Source organism: Pteropus alecto, unplaced genomic scaffold, assembly GCF_000325575.1.
Source record: "Pteropus alecto unplaced genomic scaffold, ASM32557v1 scaffold191, whole genome shotgun sequence".
NCBI classification, from domain to species: Eukaryota; Metazoa; Chordata; class Mammalia; order Chiroptera; family Pteropodidae; genus Pteropus; species Pteropus alecto.
In genome coordinates this window covers 868813-882488 of record NW_006434181.1, presented here as the reverse complement: position 1 = coordinate 882488, position 13676 = coordinate 868813, and the positions used below count along the sequence as shown (strand labels likewise).

General features: G+C 40.4%; 2 pseudogenes; one reads left to right on the top strand and one right to left on the bottom strand.

Annotated features, from left to right (window-relative positions):
• The window catches only part of LOC102880918, a 93408-nt pseudogene that overhangs the window by 19022 nt on the left and 60710 nt on the right, over positions 1 to 13676 (top strand).
• On the bottom strand, positions 5020 to 5138 carry LOC112477515 (annotated as a pseudogene).

Sequence of the window (13676 nt, the reverse complement as noted above, 5' to 3'; positions counted from 1 at the left end):
GGGGCTATTACATCATGAAAGAGAACTCTTTGATAATTAAAATAAAGTACTCTTTCTTCTGTGGAATAGGAAGCCATGGGTTTTTTCCTTTTAAAATAAAGTAAGAGTTTTGATTTTTGTAAGGATGACTAAGTGATTTATGCCAAACTTTCCACTGAAGACAATTAAAAAATGCTTGACAAGCTCTTTTCTTCCCTGGCTCCTTGAGGGCTGCCTACCATCATAACTAAAACTGTAACTGTACAGACCAGGAAGTTCATGAGCAATAGACAACTTCAAAGAAAACAAATGGTCCTCAACATCCTTTGCCCAGGAAAGGCAACAGTGCCTAAGATAAAAATTTGTGAAAAACTAGCCAAACTGTACAAAATAGCACCAGATGTGATCTTTTTATTTAGATTCAGAACCCATTTTGATGGAAGCAAGACAATTGGCTTTGGCATGATTTATGATTCCTTGGATTATGCAATGAAAAATGAACCCAAACATACATTTTCAAGAAATGGCCTGTATGAGAAAAAAAAGATTTCAGGAAAACAGCAAAAGGAAACAAGAAATATTAAAGAGACTTTTTTAAAAAGAAGAAGGGGAAAAATAAAAAAACCCCATAAATATGATTAATAAAATGGCAATAACTACATGCCTATCAATAATCACTTTAAATATAAGTGGATTAAATGCTCCAATCAAAAGATAGGGAAGCTGAATGGATAAGAAAACAAAACTCATACATATGCTATCTACAATCGACCTCGTTCAGATTGAAAGACACACGCAGACTGAAAGTAAAGGGATGGAAAAGATATTTCATGAAAATGGACATAAAAAAAAGCTAGGGTAGCAATACTTATATCACACAAAATAGGCTTTAAAACAAAGGCCATAATAAGCGACAAAGAAGGTCATTACATAATGATAAAGGGATCAATCCAACAAGGATATAACCCTTGTAAACATTTACACACCCAACACAAGAGCACCTAAATATATAAAGCAAATATTGACCGACATTAAGGGAAATCAGCAGTAACACAGTCACAGTAGGGGACTTTAACACCCCCATTGACACCAATGGACAGATGTTTCAGACATAAAATCAACAAGAAAACAGTGGCCTTAAGTGACACACTAGACCGAATGGATTTCATTGTTGTTCTTGGAACATTTCGGCTCAAAGCAGCAGAATGTTCATTCTTTTCAAGTGCACGTGGAACATTTTCCAAGATAGACTACATGTTAGGCCACAAAACAAGTCTCAATAAATTTAAGAAGATTGAGATCATATCAAGCGTCTTCTCCGACCACAGTGGTATAAAATTAGAAATCAATTACAAGAAAAAACTGAAAACCACACAAACACGTAGAGGCTAAATAACATGCTACTAAACAATGAATGGGTTAACAATGAGATCAAGGAAGACATCGAAAGATACCTTGAGACGAATGAAAATGAAAATACGACTCAAAATCTATGGGACACAGTGAAAGCAGTCCTAAGAGGGATATTCATAGCATACAGGCCTACCTCAAGAAACAAGAAAAATCTCAAATAAACAATCTAACCTTACACCTAAAAGAGCTAGAAAAAGAAGAGCAAACAAAGCCTAAAGTTAGTAGAATGAAAGAATTAATAAAGATCAGAGCAGAAATAAACAAAATAGAGTCTAAAAAAACAATACAAACAATTAATGGAACCAAGAACTGGTTCGTTGAAAAGATAAGCAAAATTAATAAATTTTTAACCAGACTCATCAAGAAAAAAAGAGAGAGGACCCAAATAAATAAAATCAGAAAGGAAAGAGGAGGAATGACAACTGACCCCACAGAAATACAAAGGGTTATAAAGAAAATACTGTGAGCAATTGTATGCCAACGTATTGGACAATCTGGATGAAATGAATACCTGCCTATAAACATTTTCCAAGACTGAGTCAAGAATAAACAGAAAATCTGAACCGACCGATTACTACTAACAAAAATCGAATCGGTGATCAAAAAACTCCCTACAAACAGAAGTCCTGGAACACGTGGCTTCACAGGTGAATTTTACCAAACAGTCAAGGAAGAATTAACATTTATTCTTCAAAAACTATTCCAAAAAATTGAGGAGGAAGGAAGGTTCCCAAGCTCATTTTATGAGGCCGGCATTATCCTGATTTTGAAACCAAAGACGTTACGAAGTAAGAAAATTATAGGCCTATTTCCCTGATGACTATAGATGCAAAAATTCTCAACAAGATATGGGCAAACCAAATTCAGCAATACGTTAAAAATACCCATACACCATGATCAAGTGGGACTTATTCCAAGGATGCAAGGCTGGTTCAATATCCACAAATCAAATAAAGTGATATACCACATTAACAAACTGAAAGATAAATTATATCATCATATCAATAGATGCATAAAAGGTGTTTGACAAAATCCAGCATCCATTTACGATAAAAACTCTCGGCAAAGTGGGAATAGAGGAAATATACCTCAACAAATAAAGGCCATATATGACAAACCCGCAGCTAACATCATACTCAATAGGAAAAGCTAAAAGTGTTTTTCTTAGATCAGACAAGGATGTCCACTTTCACCACTTTTATTTAACATACTACTGCAGGTCCTAGCCACAGCAGTCAGACAAGAAGGAGAAATAAAAGGCATCCAAATTGGAAAGGAAGAAGTAAAACTGTCATTATTTGAAGATGACATGATACTATATAGAGAGAGCCCTAAAGATTCCATCAAAGAATTGTAAGAACTGGTAAATGAATTCAGTAAAGTAGCAGGAGACAAAATTTCAGAAAAGAAAATGGTTGCATTTTTATACACCAATGATAAGCTATCGGAAAGAGATATTAAGAAAACAATTACATTTATAATTGCATCAAGAATAATATCTAGGAATGGAATAACTTTAACAAGGAGTTAAAAGACCTGTACTCAGAAAATTATAAGTCACTGAAGAAAGAAAATGAAGAGCATATACCATGCTCACAGATAGGAAGAATTAACATCATTAAAATGTCCATACCATCCAAAGCAATCTATAGATTCAATGCAATCTCTATTAAATACCAATGGCATTTTCCACAGAACTGGAACAAATAATCCTAAAATATATATGGAGCCACAAAAGATCCCGAATAGCCATAGCAATCTTGAGAAAGAAGAATGAAGTTGGAGGTATCGCAATATCTGATATCAAACTATACTACAAGGCTAAAAGGCAATCAAAATAGTATGGCATTGCCATAAAAACAGACGCAGAGATCAATGGAACAGAATAGAGATCCCAGAAATAAATCTGTGCCTTTATGATCAGTTAATCTATGACGAAGGAGGCAAAAATATACAATGGGGGTAAAGAGAGTCTAGTCAATAAATGGTGTTGGGAAAACTGGACAGATACACACACACACAAAGAAACGAGACCACCTACTTACACCATATTTAAGAATGAACTAAAAAATGGATTAAAGGCTTAAATGTAAGACTCAAAACCATAGAACTCCAAGAAGAAAACATAGGCAATAAACTCTCTTGATATTGCTCTTAGTAATATTTTTTTCTAATATGCTACCTTGGGCAAAAGAAACAAAAGAAAATAAAACAATTGGGACTACATCAAACTAAAAAGATTTTGCACAGCAAGGAAACCATCAACAAAAGGAAAAGACGACCTACTGAATGGGAGAAGATATTTGCCAATGATGTATTCAATAAGGGGTTAATATCTAGAATTTATAAAGAACTCCTGCAGCTTAACACACACACACACACAAAAACTAACAATCCAATTAAAAATGGTCAGATGACTTGAATAGACATTTCTCCAAAGAGGACATACAGGTGGCCAATAGACATATGAAGAGACATTCAATGTCACTAATCATCAGAGAAATGCAAATTATAATCACGATGAGATATCACCTCATACCTGTCAGAATAGCCATCATCAATGAATCAATAAATAAGTGTTAGCAAGGAAGGGAATCCTCATGCATTGTTGGTGAGATTGCAAATTAATGCTGCCGCTATGGAAAAAGTATGGAGTTCCTCAAAAAATTAAAAATAGAACTACAATATGACCTAACAATTCCACTTTTAGGTATTTATCCAAAGAAACCCAAAACATTAATTCAAGAAGATATATGCTATGGTGTAGGAAATGCAGTTAGCATTAATATGTTGGCTAGGTGGAGGGCCAGGGTAGGGAGAGAGCAATTAGAGGGATTGTTTTATGAACTATATAGATGTCTAACCAATGTACTGTATACTTGAAACTAATTAAAATAAATAAATTTGAAAAAAATGAAGAAATATGCACTCCTATATTCACTGCAGTATTATTTACAATAGCCAAGATATGGAAGCAACCTACATGCCCATCAATAGATAATTGAATAAAGAAATTGTGGCACTTATATACAATGGAATATTACTCATCCATGAAAAAGAATAAAGTCTTGCCATTTGCAACAGCATGGATGGTATTATACTAAGTGACATAAGTCAGACAGAGAAAGACAAATACTATATGATCTGACTTATGTGTGGAATCTAAAGAACAAAATAAACAAACAAAACAAACAGACTCATAGATGCAGGAAACATGCTCATGGTTGCCAGATGGAAGGGGATTTGGGGAGGTGGGTGAAAAGGGCAAAGGGATCAAGTACAAATTGGTAGTTACAAAATAGTCATAAAGATGTAAAGCATAAGGAATATCATCAATAATATGGTAATAACTATGTATAGTGGCAGGTGGGTATTAGACTATTCGGGGAGATCACTTCATAAATTATATAAATGTCTAACCACTATGCTGTATACCTGAAACTAATACAAAGTAATAATGATTGTCAACTGTAATTGAAAAATCAAATAGGAGGGGGAAGAGGTCAAGGGGATAAGAGGTTTATTTTTATTTATTTATTTATTTTTAAACAAGGCAGCCCTTGGTTGACCTCACAGATTGCAAGGACCTTGTCAGTTTACAATCCCTTATTTTTTTTATTTTTTTTATGCCTACAGCACCTGGTCTTCCCAGGTGGTCTCCCATCCAAGTACTAACCAGGCCTGACCCTGCTTAGCTTTCGAGATCAGACAGGATCAGGCTTATTCAGGGTGGCATGGCTATAGACATGAGGCTTAAAATTCTAGGTATGAAAAAATAAGTGTGAGGATGTAGTGTACAGCATAGGGAACATAGTCAATAATATTGTGATAGTGTTGTACAGTGTCAGGTGGTTGTTGGTCTTATCATAGTGATCACTTCTTTAGGTATATAAATGTTGAATAACTATTATGTATACCTGGAACTAAGATAATATTGTATGTTAGCTATATTTTAATAAAAATCTTTTAAAAAGTAAAAGCTGGACAAAACTAAACAAAGCAAAATGACTGCTTGAAGTCATTGGAGAGCTAACAACATTGTGAATGACTGGGCCTGGATTCAGTATAAACATTCTAAAGGTGAGCTCAGTATTTGGGACCACTCTTCCCTGAGGTTGTTGCTAATTTCAGAAGAGGTTGCTCAGAGCTGAGCAGTGTTTTGATAGTTTGGGGGCCTAATGGAGAAAAGTTGGTGGGAGCTGGTATACTGCTTGTGATTTAGTATCCTGAAGCAGTATAACCTGAGAGTAAGGGTGAACTGGCAGTAGACATAGACCAGCCTTGGCAGGAACTTGACCTAATGGACATGTGTAGTACACTGGACACAGCAACTACTTTAGAATACACATTCTTTTCAAGCATGCATTGGAAATTTGTCCATTTCTGCTTGTCTGTTTTCTGCTGTCTGTTGTTTTGCTGTGCAAAAACTTTTAATTAGAAACAACAGACAACAGAAAAGAGACAAGGAGAAATAGACAAATCCGCAATTATAAAGAGGGATACTAATACGCTCTCACCTCTCTCAGTAACTTATAGAACAAGCAGAAAGAAAAATCGGCAAGGATATAGAAGATTCAAATAACATGATAAGTGAACGTGACCTAACGGACATGTGTAGTACATTGGACACAGCAACTACTTTAGAATACACGTTCATTTCAAGCATGCATTGGAAATTTACCAAAAATTAACTTGTACCGGAAAGCAAGTCTCAAAAAGTTTCAAAGAATTGAAATAATACAGGTTATGTTCTCTGGTCACAATATGATTAAGCTAGACATAATTATTTAAAAGATAACTAAAAAGCCCTTTAAAAAATGAAATGTTATGCATTTATTTTGTAGATACTTAAATAATTGAAAATTTATTAATGTTATGTAGCTTGCTGTCAAGCTAGCATCTTTTTGAGTACTTTCTCTCCCTCAGTCTCTCAATTTAAAAAAGAAATTAAAAGAAATGCCCTAAGGGTCAAAGAAAAAAACATGGCAATTAAAAATATATTTGAATAAATATTTAAAAATACTACATATAAAAATGTGTGGAATGCAGTTAAAGCCATACTTAGAGGGAAAATTATAGCATTAATACATATATTAGAAAAAAAGAAAGTTTGAAAATAAATGAGCTAAGCAGTTGGTTTAGCTGCTTAGTTGGTCTCTTGCTCGGTTTCTGACGTGCATTGGGAGAGCCTGACTTTACAAACTGGTAAGTGAAGTCATGCTATTTTTGCATTTTGCCTGAATCAGGTTTAACATTTTTGTGGGGCAAAATGTTAATTACATCTCCACAAAAGTTTTCACCTAATCTAACATGTCAACAGCATTTAATATCGTCGATCACTTGTTCATTCTTCTAATTCTTTCTTGTAACTCTTCAGTTGGTTTCCAGGCAGTGAGCAGGAGCCAGCTTATATCAGCTTGCAAGAGCTGGTTGTGTGCCAACAACCTGTTCAGTGACATTACATTCGTAGCTTGAAATGGACCATGAAAGTTGGAAAACAATACAAATCAGTGAATTTATCTCTCATCGATGTCTGTCTGTCTATTTATCATCTCTATCTATCTATCTATCTATCTATCTATCTATCTATCTATCTATCTATCTATCCATCATCTAACTACCATCTATCATCTATATCATCCATCTATCATCTATCCACCAACCATTGATCATTTATTTATCCATCTACCTACCTTCTTCAGCAAGCACATTTACTAGTTCTGGCAAACCACTGTAACACCACTCTCTCCTGCTTCTCCTCTGCTTCACCGGCTGCTCTGAATCAGAGTCTAATGCTGGTTGCTCTCTGGAATGCTAACCTTCAGCGTGCCCCCATGACTCAGCCCTTAAACCTTGTCTTCTCCATCTACTTATTCCCTTGGTGATATCATTCGGTCTCATGTCTTTAAAAACCATCTACACACTGATGACTTCCAAACAGATTATCTGCAGCCCTAATTTCTCCCCTGACTCCAGACTCATATATCTCAATGCTGACTCCACACTTTTGGACAGGTTAAATTTGCAGTGTCCATTTAGACACCCAGGCGGATGTGGGGTGACTGGCCTGGACAATGCGAAGGAGGAATTACTTGCAACTGGGATAGGAAATCTGAGAAAAAAGTAGTTTGGGAAAATAGGAGTGAGAAGTGGCTGCCATCCAGAGCTGTTAAAATATGCTGAGAAAGAATTGAGGTTTAAGTACATTATTTAAAGTTAAATGTGTGGGACAAGTACCTCGGCGGGTATGGGAAAGGGTTTTAGGTGATAAATGCTTTCTTTTAAAATACTTTCATTTTAAAAAGCAAATCAATCAAAATGAAAATAGTGAGTAAATAAATACACAGATGCTAGACAAATAAAACAAAATTGTGAAGGTGGTATGAGAATGAGGAAACAAACATTAAAACTGGGAGGATGTGGGGTGGTTGAAGCTAGCTAAAATCAATATCCATTCCCAACCCTCTGTTCCCCTGGGACTTTTCACTTGGAGGCTGGAAAGCCAAATACTTCTGCAGACTTCACCATAGCCAGAAGTAGCAGGGGACTCAGTTTTCATCTATGAAATGTTAGCAGATAACTGCTGGAGGTAGCTTTGAGGAAAGGCTTTCTTTTCTGATAAAAAGAGATGAACTCACCTGGTCCAATCCCTCCTCTTTACTCTCTCTTTGCCTTGAATATGGATCTAATGGCTGGAGCTATAGCAGTCATCTTGTGACCACGAGGAAAGAGAATCAATTGTAGAGATTTCAGTCCAGGCATGCTTCAGCTGCTGAACATCATTTTGGATTTCTCATTATGTGAGAAAAAATATCCTTATTTGTTTAAGTAATTGAGAAAGTTGTGCATGTGTGTGTGTGTGACAGAACACAATCTTAACTGTACCCTAGTCTATCATAAATTTAGCTACCATGATGATCTTCCTAATACATAGGCATGATTCTGTCCCTCTTCTGCTTGAAATCCTTCCCTTGGGAGATATCATTTTTTCACTATCAAACTAGCAAGGATGAAAAAAATTGAGCATACTCCATGCTTGTAAATGGTATAGGGAAACAATGCTCAGCATTCAGAGTGGGTTATACTATACATTGGTACAACACTTTTGGGAGAATAACAGGCAACAGCTCTCCAAGCTCAAGATGCTCATAATCTTGTTGCCAGCAATTCCACAGAGCTAACAGAGCACCCATTCCCCACACACTGGCCCAGGCCTAGGGATACACCTCACACTGGCTGATGAAGCTGGGCAAGGGGAAGCTGTGGGGCCTGTCTACAACGTAATGCCCATATTATTGTGAGTGGTGGCCCTGGGTTTCCACCCAGCTGGACTGGGCTGTAGCTGGGCCTTGCCTGATGGTAATAAAGAACATGGCGACTTTGCTAGCCTGCCACAGTCCAGCAGCAGGAAACATTCCAAGAGCACCTGTTTCCTGAGGACCCTGTCAGGAGCTCCCGGGCACCATCTGGGTGCTGCCCCACATGTTGTTTGCCTTAGGAGTTTATAAAAACAATTCAACTTTGACTAATTGCTCTTTAATTTTTTCAGGCACATCCCACTCCCTACCCCACTCCCTCTTTCCTCCCAGCTCTTCTTAGAAGTTCTCTAGGCTGCCACACATACATGCATAACACATTCACACAGTCACACACTTAGCTATACACGCAGTCACCCCCACCCCACTCCCAAGGAAACACTCACACACACTCACACATCCACCACACACTCATATATCCACACGCACATACACATACACATTTACATTTACACACTCACTCACATTTGTGTTCATGCACATATACACTCACCATACATACACTTACACACAATGCACTCACACATATACCATACATTCACACATACATAAACTCATGCATATACATACTCACATACCACACACTCACACACCTCACACTTACATGTACACAAATTCTCACACACGATGCATTCACATATATGCCACATACATACATCACACGCTTATACATACACATTCACAACGCATGCACACATGCACTCACTCATACACTCACCTGTACTCCCACACCTACTCACACACCACACACATACACATGTACACTTACACACTCTCACCACATTCTCACGCACACATGGTCACATACCACACAGTAACACACCACACACATTCACATATAGACACATTCACATCTCCACTCTTACAGTCTCACATGCATGTATACATATACACACAGACACTGTAACAAGTTACATACACTCAACACACATACTCACACATGCACATCTGCACACACTCACACACACTCATTCACATATATTCACACACACAACCCCTTACACAGTTCTGAAGAACAACCTACTCTCTTCTTAGAGGTGAGAACCTTATTCTTTTGAGTTTGGCAGGGGAAGGGTCAGCTTAAGGCATTAGTGGTCCTAAGAATGTGACATATGTAGCAGTGTTTATGAACACAGACCCTGGTGTCAGAATGCCAGGGCCGAATCCCAGTTCTGCAACTTGTTCATCTTCCATGCTTTAGTTTCCTCTCTTGCTAAAGAGTGAGAATGCTGCTGCTGCCAGCACTTTCATATAGGAGAAGTGCTTAGAACAGAGCCTAGCACAGGGTAAGTATTATACGTGTTTGTTTAAAAAAAAATTCCAATAAATCAAAGTAACATCAAACTCAATACTGAAATTAACATGATTTTCCTCCAGATTTTTCTGATTGTGTAATTCTGAATCAGTTCCCTGAAGTCAAATGTTTCGCCTCTCATGATGTCTTTGCTTTACTGCACCTACTTGGGAAACTGAGGCCTCTTATAAAGCAGAGGAGGCTGAAGCACAGAGAGGTTAAGTCTCATTCCTGACATCACACAGCCTGCTGGAGACTGGGGCAGGTCTGTAGAGTTTCCATTGTGAATAGTCCAAGGAATGCCCCCTAGCACAGTGCCCAGCAGGTTGTCCTGTGGGGGTGCGACTGTGGCAGTGGATGGGGGTACTTCGTGAGGAGAAGCAGGATGAGTGGTCTCTATTGTGGACAGTGGGCATGACCACAGGAGAATGGGGTGACCTCAGTGAAGCTCATCAGCTACAGTCAACACAGCCTGTGCAGCTAGACCAGGCTCAGTTTCCAGATGGCTCTAGAGCAGGGGCCCAGGAGGAGCGATGGCACTGGTCACATGAAGGTGCCTACATGAGGGCAGGCAGGCACTGTGGGGCAGTGCTCAGCCCTGTGGCTGGCTGAGGCTTCCAGAGGCCTTGTTTTGGCCTGCTGCCTGATGGCCCTAACAGGGCTGCCTTCTGAGAACAAAGCGTCCTGCAGGAATTCCGGCTCGGTAATGCGATGCATTGTAAAACCTGGGCAATTTGCCAGGACAACCCACCCTATCCCCACCCCACTGATTGCTCACAATTTGGGGGCTTGGAAGTCACCACCAGCACTTAAGATGGCAAGGACCCCCTTATTGGGCACATCTCCAAAATTCCACAGCTGCTTTGATGCTCACCTCACCTCTTCCCTTCCTGTCCTCAAAAGCATTTGCTTCTGACCAGTGAAGGTGGTGGGAGGGGGCCCTTCCTGGCTAGGCTGGACTGCTAGGCCAAGCTGATTCCCAGACTGTTACAGCAGTAAAGATTTCCTTCCTGAAAAACACACCAGCCTTGGCTTTCCGTCCCTCTGTTTTCTTTCTAGAGAGAGCTGGGGCAGCCTCTGCTTCTCAGCCTCCTGCCTTGGGACCAGTCCACCTGGACAGTCACCCCCAGGGAAATAAAAAAAGTTAGCAGTCACTTGTGGGCCAGCGACCTGTCCTTGATGGGGTCAGGCAGCAGGACCCCGGCTCTCACAGACAGGCAGGGCAGCCATGAGGGAATTAGAAAGAGGCAGCCTCTTCCTCTGGGTGCCCCCACAGTCAGGCAAGCACTGTGACTGCACATGGTGTACCAGCCTACTGAGGCTGACTCAGAGTCCAGAGCAGGTTTCTTAAGCCCTTGTGGTCTGGTTTTGTTATCTGTATATGACGGTCTCTTTTCTTCACCCCCTCATTTAATCTGTCTGCAAGTCCTGCCAGCTCCACCTTCACAAAGCATCTAGAATCTGGCCCCTTGGTCCCAGCCTGCCCTAAGGCCCCCAACCCCTGCCTAGGCTCCTTTTGTCCCAATACAACCTCTGATCTATATGCAGGCAGCAGGATTCTATTTAAAACAGTCTCTCCTTTGCTCAAAACCCTCCCAAGTTTCCCATGTCATTCAAAAGAAAGTCCTCCCCCTCCCTCCCCTCTCCTCTCCTCCCCTCTTCACCTCCTTCCCTCCTATTCTTCTCTCCTCTTCCCTCCCTGCTCTCCTCCCCTCTGACCTCAGCTCCCACCATTTGCCCTCACTACCCTACCCCAGTCACAGTGTTTCATACCCACAGGTTCACACCTGCCCCCTTTGCAATGGCTGCTCCCTTCTCCTAGAAGACATTTACCTCAGATATCACCAAGTTTTGTATCCTCATGTCCTTCGAAGTCCTATTCAAAAGTCACTTTCTCCTTTTAAACCCTCCCCTCTCCCACTTCCTGCTGCACTGTCTCCCAGGCATTTCCCACCTCCATGGACTTTGCTTATGTAGCTGGAATGTCTGTGTGAAGGTTGAAGGTGTAACACTTAATCTTTTGGTCACTGCCTGCTTCTAAACAACCGTTGCATGAGGGGATGAAGAGCGCTTGCCTTAGGGGCTGTTATGAGAACTGACTGGGGTAATGCGTCAAGTCCTCAGATGGTTCTGACATGGAGCAAGTGCTCCGTGGATGATACTTGTTATTATTAGTAGTATAGTCGTAGTACTGTAGTTTTTGGTGGCTCTTTGTTGAAAGTCCTTGGTGGACCAGCAACTGTTCCCTCCTTAATAACTCATCCCAATTCCTCTGGGAACTACACCTTCCCCGCTCTTGGCCTATATGTTTTGCTGGGGCTGGCCCTATCTGGCTCTGGAATGGGCCTTCTCAGCCATAGCTAGTCAGTGCCCTGCATTCCCTTGCCCACAGCAATGGGCACAGAGATGAGCATGACCCAGTCAACCAGAGACGTTCCTTTTCTGGATGGCCTCGAGACTGAGCAGATGTAAGGGTGGAACTGTTGCAGCCATCTCTCCACCAGGGGGAGAGTGAAGCCATCAGAGAAGGTGATCCTAATTGAAAGAGCTGGGCAACAGGGATGGCATTTAGAACCCTCTTAATCTGGGCCTGGTCCACATCTGAGTGTCTCGGCTACTTACGTCAATAATGCTCATTTTAGTTAAGCCAGTGCATTTAGTTCAGGCAGGTCACCGGCACCTGCCACCAGAAAAGTCCTTCTCAATCTAGAATCTGACCTGGAATCCTCTGTAAAGTTTTCTTTACCCTCATTCATACCCTCCCCTTCCCATCATCTACAAAGTTCTGTTTAGTCCCCTCTGCCTGGTGTTTGGCAACCTGTGGTCCCTTTCTTTATCTGGTTCCTCTCTCCTCTCCTGCTACTGTCTTTGGTGTTTTGTACTATTCGTCTGGCCTCTGGTGACCTGTGTGTATGGTTCCTGCCCTTTTGGGGTACCAGAACTTAGAATGTCTGAGTTTTAACACATTATTCACTCACTTGCCAAAGTAATGGCAAGAGCTTGTTTTGTGAACATGGGGAAGATGTTGAAGGAGTTCTAGTTAATCAAAAGTTCTGGTTTACTGAGAGTTTTTATGCCCTCTCCAGCCTTCCTCTAGGACCGGTCTCCTCCCTTCTTCCCTTGCTTACTCCAACGCAGCCTTCCTGCCTCTGCGTGCTCCTTGGACATGTCAAGTCCCTTTCTGCTTCTAGAACTTTGCACTGGCTGGTCCCTTTGTCTGGACTATTCTACCCCAGGTCTTCCCATGCCTCCTCCTTCTTATCCTTTAATTCTCAGCTCAATTGTCACTTTCTCTGAGATGTCTTTCCTGACCAACCCATCCTTTTTTATTCCAATACTCCATTTTTTTGACAGAACTTATCACTTTTGGAAATTATTTTATCCATTTGTTTATCTGTCTCTCTTGCTGAAATATAAGCCACATGAGGTCAGGAGTCTTATCTCTCTTACCCATGCTTTCCTCATAGTGCTGTACTACCTTATTTGCTTTTCTAGGTAAATGGAATCTCGTTTGTCCCAGCCACCTGGGTTGAAGACCTCGAGGTCATTCTTCATGCTCACAGGTAATCAGTTACTAAGTGGCTTATTTCCCCCTCCCCCCGCCCGCCCCCACTCCCTTTTCCTCCATTTCATTGTCTCTGCCTCTTCACATCATATAGCAACTTATCTAGGCC